General features: G+C 48.0%; 1 pseudogene; it reads left to right on the forward strand.

The window, feature by feature from the left end:
* Positions 1-238: 238 nt before the first annotated feature.
* Positions 239-1,194, forward strand: LOC127222688 (40S ribosomal protein SA-like; annotated as a pseudogene).
* Positions 1,195-12,581: the final 11,387 nt, after the last annotated feature.

Below are 12,581 nucleotides of genomic sequence, written 5' to 3' on the forward strand. Positions count from 1 at the left end.
TGAGAAGGCTCATCTAGGCTGGCTGAGCGTGGGCCTGGGCTCAGCACACAGAAGATATTCAGTAAACGCTGATGAGTTGAACAAGCCGGTGGCAGGAAGGAGGGGAGTGATGCTGTGGGTTTAGACACCGCTTGTGAATCAGGTAAAGCCGAGTGAATAGTGGATTAGTAGGATCAGCATAGATATTAATTGGAATATTTAAGACCCAATTTCCGCCTTTCCGCGCTGCCCTGGGACGGGTCCATAGGCGTTGTTCTCGATGCCGTCGTAACTTAAAGGGAAACTTACACAATGTCCGGAGCCCTTGATGTCCTGCAGATGAAGGAGGAGGATGTCCTCAAGTTCCTTGCTGCAGGGACCCACTTAGGTGGCACCAACCTTGACTTTCAGATGGAGCAGTACATCTACAAATGGAAGAGTGACGGCATCTACATCATCAATCTGAAGAGAACCTGGGAGAAGCTGCTGCTGGCAGCCCGAGCCATCGTTGCCATTGAAAACCCCGCTGATGTCAGCGTCATCTCCTCCAGGAACACTGGGCAGCGAGCTGTGCTGAAGTTTGCTGCTGCCACGGGGGCCACTCTGATTGCTGGCCGCTTCACTCCGGAGACCTTCACCAACCAGATCCAAGCAGCCTTCCGGGAGCCATGGCTTCTGGTTGTCACTGACCCCGGGGCTGACCACCAACTCCTCACAGAGGCGTCTTACATCAACCTGCCCACCATTGCCCTGTGAAATACAGACTCTCCTCTGCGCTACATGGACCTCGCCATCCCATGCAACAACAAGGGAGTTCACTCGGTGGGTCTGATCTGGTGGATGCTGGCTCTGGAGGTACTCCGCATGCGTGGCACTATCTCCCGTGAGCACCCATGGGAGGTCATGCCTGACCTTTACTTCTACAGAGACCCAGAGGAGATTGAGAAGGAGGAGCAGGCTGCTGCAGAGAAGGCTGTGACCAAGGAGGAATTCCAGGGCGAATGGACTGCACCAGCCCCGGAGTTCACCGCGGCTCAGCCAGAGGTGGCTGACTGGTCTGAGGGTGTGCAGGTGCCCTCCGTGCCCATCCAGCAGTTTCCTACAGAAGACTGGAGTGCCCAGCCAGCTACTGAGGACTGGTCAGCAGCTCCCACAGCGCAGGCCACTGAGTGGGTTGGAGCCACCACTGAGTGGTCCTGAGCTGCTCTGCAGACACCTGAGCAAAGGGAAAAAAGGTGGAAGGAAAATAAATTCTCATCACAAAAAAAAAAAAAAAAAAAAAAAAAAAAAAAAAGATCCAATTTCCACCTAGGTCTCTTTATTGCCTGACTTGACTCATTCTTCCTGGATAGGACTGTCTGGACTGTCAACTGTCTCCAAGCACAAACATGGCCCACATCCACTCTAAAGCTGATGCTTAGTTCTCACAGAACATGGGAAGGCAACATGCGTGCCACTTGGGCTCGGACTCCTCATTAACAGAACTGTGCCCACATGCCTGGTTGATGTAGTGCTGAGAATCGAACTTCTAGTTTTGTGCTAGCTAAGCAAGTTCCCTACCAACTGAACTACAGCCCCAGATCTAAAATTATTATTCTTATTAAATTAAAGCAATGGTATCACCAGCTCCCATAACATAACAGCAAATATATGCTGGGCAATGAGCTCTATGGCCATCCTCTTAATCTCACTGCCTCAAGCTTTAAGTACAAATGGGAACCGGGAAGCCCAGAGCAGTTAGGCTCCTGGCCCGAGGTCATCCAGCTAGTTGATGTCAGTCTGCTAGTGGGTGTCAGTCTGCACACTCAAGGTCCTGCATATGTAGCCTGACACTCAAGGGACTCAGGGATACTCACCACACAGTACCCTCCTGTGGGTTCCAACCCACTTTCCTTCAAGAGATTTTCTAAGTCAAATCTTCATAGGAGCTGGGAGGCCCTTCTGAAGACCATGTCCTATGGAGGATAAGGAGCTGATGATTGGCATGTTGGGCTCTCTCCTGCTCTTTTCTGGGATGCCATTTTCACCCACAGTGGGAAAATATCTATTTCCTTCCCTCCCTGCCCAGGAGGGGCACTGTGTACACATACGAAAGGGGAAAGGGAGATGGTGCTTTGCTAATAATGAAGGCATGCCAGTTTTCCATGCAGATTGAAACCTCTCTCAGAGGGAAACAAAATTTGGATAAAGGGAAAAGCATCACAATGGCTTCTCTTCCCTGTGATTCCTGCTCCCTGGACACAAGGCTGCGTTTCATGGCAACAGCATTCACACTTTGCTAAATAAAAGCTCCCGCCAGCTGGACCCCTTATTAAAGTGGATTAGTGTTTTCTCATTGAGTGGCAGAGGGGTGTTGGCTGCCTTCCAAGCTGACCTCACCTCCTGGGCACAGTACCCACCAGGTAGATTAAAGGGTATTGGAGAACCTATTTGGCCATCCCGTCTGGCTTTCTCTACTAGGATGCATCAGAATGTACTGGGACTGTAGGGCCCTTAGTTTAGAAAGTGAGTTGAGTCTTATGGTTGATGACACGGGTAGTAGGATAGAAAGAGCTGAGTTCAAATCCTCACTCTGCTATTAAGTGCTGTTCTTCCTAAGATGTCAATTCTCTCTCTAACACTTCAATCTTCCCTCCGAAGTCCAGATGAGGGCTGTGCAGTTGAATTTCTCTACTACCTGCCAAATCTTTTTCCTTCATTCCTTCCCCTCCTCCACCTTCTTTTTTGAGACAGAGTCTCACACATCCTAGGCTAACACACAACTCATTATGTAGCCAAGGCTGGCCTTGAACTAATGGCAATCCTCCTGTCTCAGACTCCTGAGTTCTGGAATTATGCACCACACTTGGTTAATTGTATTATCCTTGAAAAAAATTAGTGTCCACTAATAACATCTTCTCCCTTCCCCTTTTATTTTTCATATTCATTATCTTCCTTCTTTTTCTCTTTTTTAAAAGAATCTCACTATATAGCTCTGGCTGGCCTTGAACTCACTATGTAGACCAAGCTGAACTTGATTCCACATGCCTTTACCTCCTGAGTGCTGGGATTAAAGGTTTGCACTACCACACCTGGCTTTCTTTTCTTCTTCTTTATTAATTCATCCTGGCTTCCTTTCTGTGGACCTGCCCTCTATAACTTATAACACTATATGATTCTTTTTTTGTCACTATTTTAGACAGTACTTCTTCTATTTGTGAAATATAGTCACTAGAAAACAGCTTGAAGCTTACACCCACGGCTTCAGACCTAGGCATCAAGAGCCCACATGGAGTCACTGAGTGGCAGCAGCCAGCTGTGTGTGAGGATGCCCTGGGATGCTCCTACAGTGACGAGATTCCTCAGTACACATTTCCCAAGCCCACATCTCACTGTACCAAGGGCTAGTCTGAACCAAACGGGGTTTAGAGGCTCAACTGGACAAAATACAGGCCTTAGACTGAGTCCTCAGAGGTCAAGAAAAGAGCAAAGTGCTGAAAAGATCAGTCCTGAGAACTAGGAAGATGCTTGGTGGGCAAAGTCACGTGGCTAGAAGGGGAGAACTCATTCCCAGAAGTTGTCCTCTGACCTCCACATGCCCACCCCATCCCACCCCACAAACTAAGTAATGTAATTTTTTTTTTCAAGAAAGATCACTATTGAGAAAATTAACCAAGTGAGCACATACACCACGTGTAGGATGATGGTATTCCCGCAGCATTAAATTATTACATTTTCAGAATGTGACTATGGTGGCTTGAGTGAGAAATGTCCCCATGGGCTCATGTGTTTGAATACTTGGTTCTTGGTTTGGGAAGGTTACAGACCCTTTAGGGGTGGAGTCTTGTTGGAGGAAGTATGCTACTTGAGGGTTTAGAGCAGTGGTTCTCAACCTTCCTAATTCTGTGACCCTTTAGTACAGTTCTTCATGCTAGGGTGACCCCCCCAACAATAATATTATTTTTGTTGCTACTTCATAACTGTAACTTTGCTACTGTTATAATAAGTCATGATGTAAATATCTGGTATGCAGGATATCTGATATACATCCCCAAAGGGGTAGACACTCACAGGTTGAAAACTGCTGGTTTATACCCTCACCCCCCATCCTGTTCCTTCTACTTCTTTCCTACACAGTGATGAAAATGTGATCAGCTAGCTTCCTGTTCCTACCATCACGCTTTCCTTGGCTGTTGTCGCAGCCTCCCTGCCATGATGAACTCTATCCTCCTGGAGCCTCAAATAAGCCCTTTTGTCCTCACTTGGCTTGTGTCAGGGGGCTTTGTCACAGAGAAGGCCCAACAATGCAGGGACAGCTCATGCAGCTATTTTCTATGAATTGAAACATTCCCTTCTGGAGGGAGGGCAGAAGCTCACAAGACTTGGGAACCAGAAGAAACTTAAAAGGCTCAGGAAATTCCTGAGCATTGCAAGATCCACAGGCCCCTCCCAGTTACAAAAGCAGTAACAATTGGTGGATATCAATTGGAGGGAGCTGCTTGTGAATCCTCCAAGGATGTAGCTTTCATGAGTCCTCACCAGAAGTGGTGAGATTTTTGCTGACAGCTGTCTTTAAGTCACCCATGCTCCTAAAGAAAATTCTTATCAACTATTTGCTTTGCTAATCTAGACTTGGGTGAAAACTTGGCTCTGTCTTCAGCACTCTATCTGGAATGAATAGATGTTTGCTCCCCAGGAAGTCTCACAGCAAACCAACACCAAGGCTGTCAAAAGAAAGCACCCTGTTCTCAGGCAAGTAGTTCATGGTGAAGGTCCTTGACCACTTGCTACTGTCCAGGGCCAAGGCAAAACACCAGCTGTGATAATAGAAAGCCATCTGCAGAAGACTAGCAATGGGCCATTTGTCAGCAATTTTGAACCAAGGGGACAGGTACAGAGAAGTTAAACTTGCTCTTCCCAAGTAGGTTTGAATATTTTTCAAATTAAGAAGTAAAAACAATTAGATTTCAGGTCATAGAAATGGGCTCCACTACACAGAAACCTCATACAATAAGGAATCACTACTGTGCTCATGGAATGAGAATTTTATCTTAATAGCTATTTTTATTTTCACCCAGATGTTTCAGTCCTCCTCTGCCAAGGGCCCAGAGCTCTGTGTTTGGGTGAGATGAAGGGTGCCCTGATACCCATGGCCAGGGAACATTGAGAACTTATCTTTCGAGTCCAGCTCCTGGCCATGCGCTGGCCACTGAATATTTGCTAGAGGGCTTCAGGATGAATACACAAAACTGATTAGCACAGAGTGCAGCCAACGACTGTAGGAGACACCTAGAGGTCCTGGTACTGGCCAGTGGGATGGGGATTCTTGGAGGAATGGGGTCCCTGCCCCATCAACCTCTGAGTTCCAGGCTGTTAATTTTTTTAGGGACAGCAACTAATCTATCACAGGGCCCTGGGTATTCAGGCTAGGGTAGGGAGCAGACACTGGGGCCCATTAACACCTGCTTCTCTGAGCCACCAAGACACCTGTGTGAAGAACAGTAATCAGGTTAGGAGGACATGATTGGATAATTCAATTGCTATCCTTGGAGAAGTGTTGTTTAATTAAAGGGAACTGAAGGCAGAACTAGGCAGTGGGGGAAGGCAGGTCTGATCAGCTAGAAAGACTCAGACCCCTGGCAAGGTGGGGAGCTCCAAGCTCTGCCCCAGCTCTAGGGGAGGGACAGGAGGTAACTGCAGGACATCAAATCTGAAGGAGATTCTGTTCATTTGCTTGAGGAGATCATTAGATCCACTTGAATAAACTTCTGGTCTCCAAATCAAAAGGTTTTAGCAATAGTTCCACAGTAAGCCTGTGATAACAGGAAAGTTACTTGACCTGTCTTTGTTTCCTCTCCAAGGTCACAAGAGGTGACCTTATTCCATAGAGTGAGAGATTTGTTCATTATAGTATTCCATGCTTTCAATAAACTTTTTGTGGGCAACACACACACACACACACACACACAAGAACACCCACACCCACATTGATGCAGCTGAATGTGGTGGTGGGGGGGAGCAGGGACAGTGTCTATTACAAGGGACTCACCTGAACAAGTTGTTTTTATGGTGCTGTGGAGAAGTTTGTCCATCATGCTTTCCTGAGGCCTGAGCACATGTCCAGTGTCCCATAAAATGCCTGTTACATTTAAAGTTACATTAAAAAGTGCTAATTCACACCTCTTGACCCCAACAACAAAATATTTCCTGGCAAATACCTAATGTCCATACGTATTTGTGAATATAAACTCAAGAAAAACCACTCTCCAGGCAAATGTAGTTGTGTCAGGCATTTGCAGAGAGAGCAGAGGGCCACTTATATTTAGAGGCAAGTAGCCCAATAATAAATACTAAACCAGTGTTTATGGAGCATCTGCTATGTGTGACAGCTCATGTTCAGTAACAGTGAGAAAGCTAGACTCAGTTTCTCTCCCCATAGAAGTTTCAGATGGGGCAGGCTGGCCATTGTCCTTCCAAGAATCTGAGAATAGTGGCATCTCCTCCAAAACCTCAGATATCACCAGGACAAGAAACGGGGAACACAGAGAAGGTGATGTTTGGTCCCCAAAACAGAGTAAAACTGAGCATTCTGGCATCCTGTATGCCTGCCTGAGTGTGCCCCCCCCGTGTGTGTGTGTGTGTGTGTGTGTGTGTGTGTGTGTGCGCGCGCGCGCGTGCATGCACGCTGGGGATGGAACCTAGGGACTCATGCACGCTGGGTAAGTGTATAGGCTCTGAGCAGCCCCCAGCTCAAGGCTAGCTGTTTAATTGGAGCTTTCCCAGATGCAGCCAGTGTTCTCAACTGGCGCTGCTACCAGGCGTCTGGCCCCGCTGGCTCTGCACTCTGCCTCCCCTGTGAATGGTGTCCTTTCAGTCCCCGATGGAAGCGGCTTCTTTGTGACATCTGTGTTATCTCTCAGCTGCCATCTTATTAGGAAAGCCGAGCTCTCTCCCCCAGGGTCCCACATTGTCCTGATCTTCCCAGAAACTGCCATGATGCTGAGCAACAAAATGAATTGGTCGAAAGGGACTTTTTGCCTGCTTCATGGCTGGTGTGGGAGGGCATGGTGCTTTCTGAGCTGCATGACACATGTGGCCAGCATCCAGGAAACAATGGTGACAGTTCTTGAACAAGTGAGATGCAGAAACTGTGGCCTGCTACCCCAAAGGTACAGTTTTGGGGAAAGGCTCAGCTTTGGAGGGAACTTAAAAGAACAGGACAAAACTGTGCTATATCTAAGTACACCACCAAACAGCAAGTGTCTGCGCATGGAATGTTCTTAAGCGTCATTAATATTGACAGTGTGACTCTAGACTGGACGAGGGGCCCTGCTCTCATTAATCATTTTTAATGGCAGCTCTGGTCCTATTTCACTCGGCATCTCTTATCAACAAGTCTCCCAAGGGTGTTTTGCTCCTGGGAATAATAAGTAGAGATGGCTGTTCCCATCCTCCAGGGAAGGCCACTCAGGCCTGCCACAAGTTCAGGGCTCCCAGATCAAAAGCCCAAGGCTAGCACCAAGATTGACAATGATTGAGATTGTGTTCACACAGTCACTTGAGAGACATTTTAACGTACCTGCCAGGGAGATGGCTCATTTGGTCAAGTGCTTGCCCTGCAAACATGAGGCTCTATCTGGGTTTGAACCTCAGAACAAGAAAATCTGGGTATACTGGGGCAATAATAGTACTGGCTGCTCATCAGAGAACCCAATTCCCAGTACCACATGGGGTTAGCAATCATCTATAGCTCCATTTCCAGGGGATTTTAGCCTCTGTGAGCAGTGCACATGGTCCACAGACACACATGCAAAGGAAACATCCAAACACATAATAAATAAATCTCTTTTTTAAAAAGCTGGATGTGGTGACACGTACTTGTAATCCCAGCACTGGGGGCAGAGAGGAGGCAGAAGAAGCCCTGAAGCTCATTGACCCAGGAGCTTAGCTTAATTAACAAGCTCCAGGCTCTGTGAGCCTGCCTCAGAAAACTAAGGAAGATATCCAAGGCTGACCTCTGTCCTACACCACACACACACACACACACACACACACACACACACACACACACACTACTACTACTACTACTACTATTACTACTACTACTACTATGCACCCATTACCGAACCAGGCTCCGAGGCATGGAGTGTTCAGAACAGCCCATTCCAGTACCATCTCATCAAGGAAGACTGATGCACAAACAGTGGCAGCAGAGAGGGCCTCCCTGGAGATGGACAGACATTGCCACTGCCCCTTAGGAGTGTGGACACCAGCCTTGTCTCTGTGTTTCCAGCAAGACTTTCTGGAAGAACTGTCATGGAGCTCTGTGTACAGGAGTTCATCTAAGTTAATAAGGGGGATCAGACTAGGGGTGGATAGGATGTGCAAAAGAGACAGGGTTGGAAGCAACACATCTGACTGGAGGGCCAATCAAAAACTGTCGTTGTTACACACTGTTCCTCATATCAGCATTACCCACAACAGTCCAAAACTATGGATGAAATCCAAGTGTCCAGAAGCAGAGAATGGATGAACAAGAAGAGAACATCCATACAATGGGAGAGTGTTCAGCTATGAAAAGGACTGTCGACTTGACAGGACTTAGAGTCTCCTAGGAAGCTGGTAAGGTGCACCTTGGGTGTGTCTGCCAGGGTTCCAGAGAATGTGAATAGGATATCCTGACTGTGTGCAGCACCACCTCAGGGGTTGTGTGCCTGGATGAAATACAAAGGAAAGATGGGAAGTATCAGCCATGCTGTTCTTCCTCATACACAGAATCAGTCAGAGACCACAAGTCAAGGCAAATGAGTCTTTCTTTTAAGGTGGTCTCAGGCATTTTTAAAGGTGGTCTCTGGCAATTTGGTCACAGCAACACAAAAGTAACTCATACAAGAACATGGATGTGGTGGCTACTTAGAGAGACAGAGGTCTTGGTGGTCAGTGTAAGAAGCCAGACCAAAGGATTATATTATCCTTTTTATATGCAAAACCCAGGACAGACAAGCCCATAGACAGGTGACAAGGCAAGCGGCAAGGGAAGGGAGGAGGGACTGAAAGCCAAGGGTCAAGGGAGTCCTACCTTGGTGGTGACCAAGATTTTGGAACTCAATGGAGGTGGCAACCAGCACATTGGGAATGTGCCAATGCCACGCCCACTTTCAGATGGCTAGTTATATGTGAATTTCACCTAAAACACTAAACAAGCAAAACGGTGGGGAGTAAAAAGAAAAGGAGAGCAAGCAAGAAGTCTCAGGTGCACATGCATCTGTGGGTGTCCCTTGCACACACCCCCAGCTTTTATCACCTGCCCACTCATAACCTTAACATTGAAATCAGCCAAGTTCTCAGATCTTGGTGCAGGGTAAGCCTTCGTGATCCGCACAGTGGCCATGGGACAGGTTCTGTGGGGTGGAGACCCTCATGGGTTTGTCCCTCCCCCTGACTTTATTCCCAACTCACACAGAAGGAAAACTGGCTTGGAAGTGTTAAAGTCATACAGTTAACAGAGCCAGAGTCCAGAGTTCAGTCCCATTTGCCTCAAATCCCTCCTTGCCACCATGATGCTCTACTGTTCCCTAGATTATAAACAGGAAAAAATGTTTTGTTTAAAAATAAAACAAAACCCTATTCTCAGACTGGTGATATGGCTCAGCATGTAAAGGCATTTCCTGCCAAATGGGACCATTTGATTAAATCCCTCAGACCCCTACATAGTAGAAAGACAGAACCTGACTCATGGAGGTTGTTTTCTGACCATGTGTTCTGTGGCACATGTGTACCCCCCCACACACAAGATTAAAATGTAAAACACAAATTAAAACTCCTTTCCCTTGGAGCTGGAGAGATGGCTCAGTGGTTAAGAGCACTGGCTGTTCTTCAAGAATACCCAGGTTTAATTCCCAATACCCACAGGCAGCTCACAATTGTCTGAACTCCTGTCCCAGGGGATCCAACACCCTCGCACAGACATACAGGCAGCAAAACACCAATAAACATAAAATACAAATAAATAAATCTTAAAAACTCCTTTCCTTCATCTGGTTCTGCTCCATTATCTTTGTCTCTATGACACTTCTCTTCTCTGAAGCCTGGACCGCTCTCTCCGGCCCATCACAGCATCATCCATAGTGAGAGAGCCAAGGGAAACTAGCCAAGACTAGCTGTGGGGCTCAGGGGCTTGTGTTGTTTATGGCCTGTCACCATGTCCTTCATGTAGACACTCAGCCCATCCCTTGGATGGTCGTGTTCCTTTCCAGGCTGCCTTGGAAGGCAGCCTTGGGGCCAGTGTGGCATTGGAAGCGGCTGGATTGACTGCTTTATTGATGATCTGAGGAGAGGGTTGTTGGATTGTATGGACTCAGGCCAGCTGTCATCTAACTGGATGTGGCTCCGCCACCGGAGATGTCACATAGTCCAGCACCCACGTGTTCTTCTCCCATCCAGCCGTGATTCTCTCTTGAAGTCACTGGGGGGTGTCACAGATGATGCCACATACCAGTTTACTGTGGACTGTTTGTGAGAGCAGAGATGCCTGTCGGGACATAGAGCAGCACCTCCAACATCATGGAATGGCACCAGGGGATTCCAACCAAAGTGGACATCAGACCATGTAAGTATTTGAAAAACATGGACTCATTTGCCAGCTCCCTCCCTGACTTGTTTCAGAATGAGTCTGTTTAGCCAGGTGCTTCTGTAACTCATTGGGCCTCCGGCCTCACACTGTTCTAAAACACAGCTACTAAAAACAGGAGGGTGAGATGACACTTTTATTGACTTGATTGTAAAGGAAGTCAGAGGACCTGGGGCAGGCGGCCAACCCTGTGCTACCACATTGACGCACACTAGAGTCCATAGCAACGGCAGATCAGAAAACTGCTACCCGGGGATGAAGAAACCCAGGAAGAAGGAGGGGGCTCAGTCCTGAGGGGATGTTTTGTAGGTTTCTTTGGTAACAGGAGGAAGCCTGTGGGACTACAGCAATTCACCCACATGAGGACCCAGGCAGGCAAGAGGGGGTGGCGGTGGTGCCTTCTAACAAGGGCAGGGCTCAGGACAGGGTAGCCGCTAATCAGTTGGGGGGAGCCTCTCTGCAGCTTTCTCCACCACTTGCTGTGAGAGGCTGTGGTACAGCCGCATAGCCCCAGCCCACATGCACAGAAGAGCAGTGGCTTTGTTTCCCAGTTCCCTCGCCCGCCCTCAGAGGAAAGTGGTGACTCTCATCCAGCTTTGAGTTGAGAGGAGCAGTCCAAGCTGAGATGGCCCAGAACAATGGATGCCGAAGGAACCTAGGCTGACAATCTTAGAAACAGCCCATTAAGGCCCCAGGATGATCAATACTCAGTCGAAGTGCGGAGGTTTAAAAGCCTCTGTACAAAGCCCGCTCCCATCAATGGGGCCAAGTGGCAGCTACTTGGTTGGACCCTGCTCTGGGAACCAGGGCCTCTCTGGCAGGGAAGGAAGCAGAGAAGGAGTGGGGTAGCAAGGGAGGGGATACCAGGCACAGAGGTGGCTGGGGCGCTGGGTCAGATGTCCCTGGCATTGGGGACCCATGACAGGTCACGAGAGCCCTCTGAACATCTTCAGTCCTGCACTGGAAGGTTCTATAGCAGTCTTCCTCAGGATCCTGTTCTCCAGCTTCCAAGATGGGAGTACCAAAAGGGTTTGCCTGAGGTCACATGGCTACAGGGTTCTGGCTCTGCCTCTGTTATCCATGGCTTTCTTTCTTGAGGTTTAGGAAAATGACATCCATCTCTCTTTTCTTGGTCATCTTGAAAGATACCCAGTCAGCAAAACATGTACAATTTAACTTGTTAAAACATGAACCAGCCTGGAATGGTGAGACACACTTGGGACCCTACCATTCAGGAGGCTGAGGCAGGAGGATGGCAGTTCCGGACCCAAGGAGTTGGGGATGTAGCTCAGTTTGTAGAGTGCATGTCTAGGAGACAGGAAGACCTGGGTTCAATCCTCAATATCATAGAAACCAGGCATGATGGTTCACACATGTAACCCCAGCACTTGGGAGATAGAGACAGGAAGATCAGGAGTTCAAGGTCATCTTCAGTCTTGTAGAGAGTCTGAAGCCAGCCCAGGATATAAGAGATCCTTGTCTCAAAAGAAACAGACCTAGGCCAGTCTGAAACAGATAGGCACAGGCTGTAAGCACAGGCTGGACCACATGCCTATAATCTAAGGGATAGAATTAGCTGTAGTGGAGGCTACTGCACAAAGCTGCTGCATTTGTCACTGGCTTTTGAGAAAAATAAATGAAGATTTAGGAATTCTGTGACCTGGCCAAGTTCACTCGACTGGGGTTAAATCCTATTCTCCTGACTCTGATGCCCCAGAAGCCCCTAAATGCTGCATGAGGCCATTCTTGGCAGTCAACAGTGGAGGGGTTGGACATAGAGAAGGGCCAGGTAGGGAGACCCTGGCTTACTGTATCACTCCAACCATAGCTCATCTCTTTTGTGGCTCTGGCCTGGGGAACTGCTCAGTCTGGATAGACCCCTGAGTTAGAGCAGGTGCTGCCCCTTATGACACCACGTTGCTGGAACCCAATCAGGGTCAAGTCCTAAAGCAGGGAGGTGATGGAGAGTGATAATCTGGTCTCTGGCCTTTTT

The sequence above is a fragment of the Phodopus roborovskii genome, unplaced genomic scaffold (genome assembly GCF_943737965.1).
Source record: "Phodopus roborovskii unplaced genomic scaffold, PHOROB, whole genome shotgun sequence".
Lineage (NCBI taxonomy): Eukaryota > Metazoa > Chordata > Mammalia > Rodentia > Cricetidae > Phodopus > Phodopus roborovskii.